Here is a 6000-nt window from a genome sequence, read left to right on the forward strand (position 1 = left end):
CTAAGCCCCATTACACTTAATCCTCACAACAATCTCATGAGCTAATTACTGTTGTTATCTTTTTCTAACAGATAGGGTTCTATCCGGCTCGAGGTTGCACAGTAAGTGGCAGAGCTAGGATATGAATCCAGGTGTAACTGACACCCTGAGTTCTGGCTCTTCAGATGGCTTTTCCATCTGTTCTTCATTGTAGTCCCGTGAGCGAGGCATGGCAGGAGTGATCACCTTTACTTTAAAGATGGAGAAACCAGTCTCGGGAGAGGCTTTGCGATTTGCACAAAACACAGAAGACATAAAAGGTGCCTGGCTTCAAACACTCGCTCCTGCGTTCCGAGATGAAGGTTCTCCCCATCTTCCTCTTCGACTTCACTAACAGACTCGCACAACCTCCAGGCTGAGGGCAACCGCAGAGATCCACCTTCCTGGCCCCGTTTCACAAGAGGGGAAACCAAGGCACAGATGTTCTGTGCAGCTGAGCCTCCAGGTGCCAGCAGAGCGCGGGGCCGCGGGCGGCCTGAGGGCAGCCCTCCCGGTGCAGGTGCTCAGACTCCTCGGCCGGCAGCCTCGCGAAGCGCCCAAGGTCCCCGGGAGGCAGCCCCAGGGCGCCCGAGCTCCCTCCCCCGGGCCGCCCCCCGCTCCGGGGCCAGGGCATCCCGGGGTCGCGGGCTGTCTCCCCCTTACCTCGCCGGGAGCTGTCCGGGGCGCCAGCCCACAGCACGGCGGGCCTCGGGCGCCGGGGCCGCAGCCACCTGAGCGGCGAGGACTGCGGCGCGGGGCCAGGGGCGGGCACGCCTCGAGCCCCGCCTAGGGGCGGTATTTGCCGCGCTGGTGCGGGGCGGCAGCCGTCACGTGACGCGCGGGGAGGGGATGCCGGGAGCGGCGGGCGCGCGGCCGGGCTGGGCTTCCGGACCACCGCGGCGGAAAGGAACACGGAGTCGCCGCAGGGAGGGTAGGGAAAGGGAGACGTGAGCGGGGCGGACGAGGCTTCAGACGCTACGAAGTCGAGCTCGCGGAAGGACGATTAAGGCTGGTACTGCATGGCCCCCTGGAGCAGAAATAGAATCGGTGGGTGGAAATTGCAAGCAGGCGACTGGGGTCACTATGAAGAAGATTCTTCCAGTCAACAGTTATCTATCGGTTGTTCTAGGAGGTAATGAGCAACTTAGTAGGTGTGCACAGAGGAGCTGGTTCATTCATTCAACGAACTGACCGCTGGCTATGGTCCAAACAATAAGCTGGGAGTATATATTAAATAATTTTATGTATACACACTACCTGTCACATAGTGTTAGTTGTTGCTGCTGCTGCTGCTGTTATGGGCACAGACGTGAACAAAGCTGATGTGGCTTCTATCCTGCTTAAGTTAATTTCTGAGTGGAGAAGGTAGACATTAATCAGATATCATTTAAATAATTTGTAGTAAGTGCATGGGAAGGACCCAGATTTAAAACTAGGGGGCAGGGAGGGTGGTCAGGAGTTAGCCCGACGGAAGAGAGGCCGGTAAAGCCTGTATGAAAGCTCTTGAGTCGGGTGGGACAGAGAAGAGAAGATTGCTCTTTGGTAAATGAAAGATGTCCAGTTTGTCTGAAGCTTATTGTGTTGACAGAGAACACTGTAAGTGAAATTAAAGCCAGGTAGGGGTCAGATCGTGCAACATTTCAGTTCAGTTCAAGTTCAGTTCAGTCGCTCAGTCGTTCAGTAAGGCACAATAAGGATTTAAAAATTTTATGTAAAAGGGAGGCAAAGAAGGGGTGAAAGATATGGGTGATTTGAGACCCCCCCTCCCTTTTTTAGTGTGATAGAAGTCGTAGGGAAGATCCCTTGAGAAAGGCAATGGCAACCCACTCCCATTTTCTTGCCTGGAAAATTCTGTGGACACAGGAGCCTGGCAGGCTACAGTCCATGGGTTCACAAAGAGTCAGACCAAACCTTAATAAAAAAAAGAAGTATGCCAGCTACTATGTGGATAATAGACAAAATAAGAGTGGAAGCATGGAGATTGGTTAAAACTTGGACTGGAGTGATGGTAGTGAAGATGGAAGTAGATTCAAGGAACTTTTTTGAGGTAGTCAGCCTCAAGGCTTGATAGGGGAAACTAGGGGGATTCCCAGTCTTTTAGCTTAACTTGACTGGACCCATGAAAATGCTATTTTGTGAACTATTATCAGTATCAGTTCAGTCGTTCAGTCGTGTCCTACTCTTTGCAACCCCATGAACTTTAGCACGCCAGGCCTCCCTGTCCATCACCAACTCCTGGAGTCCACCGAAACCCACGTCCATTGAGTTGGTGATGCCATCCAACCATCTCATCCTCTGTCGTCCCCTTCTCCTCCTGCCCTCAATCTTTCCCAGCATCAGGGTCTTTTCAAATGAGTCAGCTCTTTAGATCAGGTGGCCAAAGTATTGGAGTTTCAGCTTCAACATCAGTCCTTCCAATGAATATTCAGGACTGATCTCCTTTAGGATGGGCTGGTTGGATCTCCTTGCAGTCCAAGGGACTCTCAAGCATCTTCTCCAACACCACAGTTCAAAAGTATTAATTCTTCGGCGCTCAGCTTTCTTTATAGTCCAACTCTCACATCCATACATGACTACTGGAAAAACCATAGCCTTGACTAGACAGACCTTTGCTGACAAAGTAATGTCTCTGCTTTTTAATATGCTATCTAGGTTGGTCATAACTTTTCTTCCAAGGAGTAAGCGTCTTTGAGTTTCATGGCTGCAGTCACTATCTGCAGTGATTTTGGAGCCCCCTAAAATAAAGTCAGCCACTGTTTCCACTGTTTCCCCATCTATTTCCCATGAAGTGATGGGACCGGATGCCATAATCTTAGTTTTCTGCATCTTGAGCTTTAAGCCAACTTTTTCACTCTCCTCTTTCACTTTCATCAAGAGGCTCTTTAGTTCTTCTTCACTTTCTGCCATAAGGGTGGTGTTATCTGCATATCTGAGGTTATTGATACTTCTCCTGGCAATCTTGATTCCAGCTTGTGCTTCCTCTAGCTCAGTGTTGCTCATGATGTACTCTGCATATAAGTTAAATAAGCAGGGTGAAAATATAAAGCCTTGACATACTCCTTTACCAATTTGGAACCAGTCTGTTGTTCCATGTCCAGTTCTAACTGTTGCTTCCTGACCTGCATACAGGTTTCTCAAGAGGCAGGTCAGGTGGTCTGGTATTCCCATCTCTTGAAGAATTTTCCACAGTTTATTGTGATCTACACAGTCAAAGGCTTTCACATAGTCAATAAAGCAGAAATAGATGTTTTTCTGGAACTCTCTAGCGTTTTTGATGATCCAGTGGATGTCGGTAATTTGATCTCTGGTTCCTCTGCCTTTTCTAAAACCAGCTTGAAAATCTGGAAGTTCATGGTTCACGTACTGCTGAAGCCTGGCTTGAAGAATTTTAAGCATTACTTTACTAGCGTGTGAGAGGAGTGCAATTGTGCAGTAGTTTGAGCATTCTTTGGCATTGCCTTTCTTTGGGATTGGAATGAAAACTGATCTTTTCCAGTCCTGGGGCCACTGCTGAGTTTTCCAAATTTGCTGGCATATTGAGTGCAGCACTTTCACAGCATCATCTTTCAGGATTTGAAATAGCTCAACTGGAATTCCATCACCTCCACTAGCTTTATTTGTAGTGATGCCTCCTAAGGCCCGCTTGACTTCACATTCCAGGATCCAGGAACTATTATTATAAGGGAAACATATCTGCGGGGGTAGGGAGTGGTCAAGAACTCAGTGTTGGACTTGTTAAATTTTAAATGCCTGTGTGTCAGCCAAATGGAGATCAAAAGATATTTTGATACAGACCTCTGGATTTTGGAAGAAAATGTCAACTACAGAAATCTAACCTAAGAACCTCGAAGACCTACAAGACTTTCTAGAACTAACACTAAAAAAGATGCCCTTTTCGTCATAGGGGACTGGAATGCCAAAGCAGAAAGTCAAGAGATACCTGGAATAACAGACAGATTTGGCCTTGGAGTACAAAATGAGACATGGAAAAGGCTAATAGAGTTTTGCCAAGAGAATGCACTGGTCATAGCAAACACCCTCTTCCAACAACACAAGAGACAGCTCTACACATGGACATCACCAGATGGTCAATACCAAAATCAGATTGATTATATTCCTTGCAGCTGAAGATGGAGAAGCTCTATACAGTCAGCAAAAACAAGATCAGGAGCTGACTGTGGCTCAGGTCATGAACTCCTTATTGCCAAATTCAGACTTAAATTGAAGAAAGTAGGGAAAACCACTAGACCATTCAGGTATGACCTAAATCAAATCCGTTATGATTATATAGTGGAAGTGACGAATAGATTCAAGGTTTTAGATCTGATAGAGTGCCTGAAGAAATATGGATGGAAGTTCGTAACATTGTACAGGAGGCTGTGATCAAAACCATGCCCAAGAAAAAAAAATGCAAAAAGGCAAAATGGTTGTCTGAGGAGGCCTTACAAATAGCTGAGAAAAGAAAAAAAAAAGGCAGAGGAGAAAAGGAAAGATACATCCATCTGAATGCAGAGATCAAAGAATAGCAAGGAGAGATAAGACAGCTTTCCTAAGTGATCAATACAAAGAAACAGGAAAACAAATGGGAAAGACGAGATCTCGTCAAGAAAATTAGAGATACCAAGGGAACATTTCATGCAAAGATGGGCACAATAAAGGACAGAAATGATATGATTCTAACAAAAGCAGGAGATATTAAGAAGAGGTGGCGAGAATACACAGAACTATACAAAAAAGATCTTCATGACCCAGATAACCATGATGGTGTGATCACTCACCTAGAGCCAGACATTCTGGAGTGTGAGGTTAAGTGGGCTTTAGGAAACACGACTACAACCAAAGCTAGTGGAGGTGATGGAATTCCAGTTGATCTATTTAAAATCCTAAAAGATGATGCTGTGCAGGTGTTGCACTCAATATGCCAGCAAATTTGGAAAACTCAGCAGTGGGCACAGGACTGCAAAAGGTCAGTTTTCATTCCAATTCCAAAGAAAGGCAATGCCAGAGAATGTTCAAACTACTGTACAATTGCATTCATCTCACAGGCTAGCAAAGTAATGCTCAAAATTCTCCAAGGCAGGCCTCAACAGTCGTGAACCAAGAACTTCCAGATGTTCAAGCTGGATTTAGAAAAGGCAGAGGAACCAGAGATCAAATTGCCAAGATCTGTTGGATCATGGAAAAAGCAAGAGAATTCCAGGAAAACATCTATTTCTGCTTCATTGACTACGCCAAAGCCTTTGGATCACAACAAACTGTGGAAAATTCTTCAAGAGATGGGAATACCAGACCACCTGACCTGCCTCCTAAGAAATCTGTATGCAGGTCAAGAAGCAAGAGTTAGAAACGGACATGGAACAACGGACTGGCTCCAAATTGGGAAAGGAGTACGTCAAGGCTGTATATTGTCACCTGCTTATTTAACTTATATGCAGAATACAGCATGCAAAATGCAGGGCTGGATGAAGCACAAGATGGAATCAAGATGCCAGGAGAAATATCGATACCACCCGAATGGCAGAAAGCAAAGATGAACTAAAGAGCCTCTTGATGAAGGTGAAAGAGGAGAGTGAAAAAACTGGCTTAAAACTCAAAATTCAAGAAACTAAGATCATGGCATCCGGTTCCATAACTTCATGGCAAATAGATGGGGAAACAATGGAAACAGTGACAGACTTTTATTTTGGGGGGCTCCAAAATCACTGCAGATTGTGACCACAGCCATGAAATTAAAAGAGGCTTGCTCCTTGGAAGAAAAGCTACCACCAACCTAGACAGCATGTTAAAAAGCAGAGATGTTACTTTGCCAACAAAGGTCCATCTAGTCAAAGCTATGGTTTTTCCAGTAGTCATATATGGATGTGAGAGTTGGACCATAAAGAAAGCTGAGCACCATAGAATTGATGCTTTTGAGCTGTGGTGTTGGAGAACTCTTGAGAGTCTGTTGGACTGCAAGGAGATCCAACCAGTCCATCCTAAACG

General features: G+C 45.9%; 1 protein-coding gene across 2 annotated transcripts in view; it reads right to left on the reverse strand.

Moving 5' to 3' along the window:
• FBXO10 (F-box protein 10) overlaps positions 1-753 on the reverse strand; it is a 43200-nt gene extending 42447 nt beyond the window's left edge. For both annotated transcript variants that reach the window (XM_040224860.1, XM_040224724.1), the window contains exon 1: positions 682-753. The gene's annotated coding sequence lies outside the window, so the exon portion shown is untranslated. The remainder of the gene's footprint in view (positions 1-681) is intronic.
• Between the last annotated feature and the right edge of the window lie 5247 nt (positions 754-6000).

This window comes from Oryx dammah, unplaced genomic scaffold, assembly GCF_014754425.2.
Source record: "Oryx dammah isolate SB20612 unplaced genomic scaffold, SCBI_Odam_1.1 HiC_scaffold_1, whole genome shotgun sequence".
Lineage (NCBI taxonomy): Eukaryota > Metazoa > Chordata > Mammalia > Artiodactyla > Bovidae > Oryx > Oryx dammah.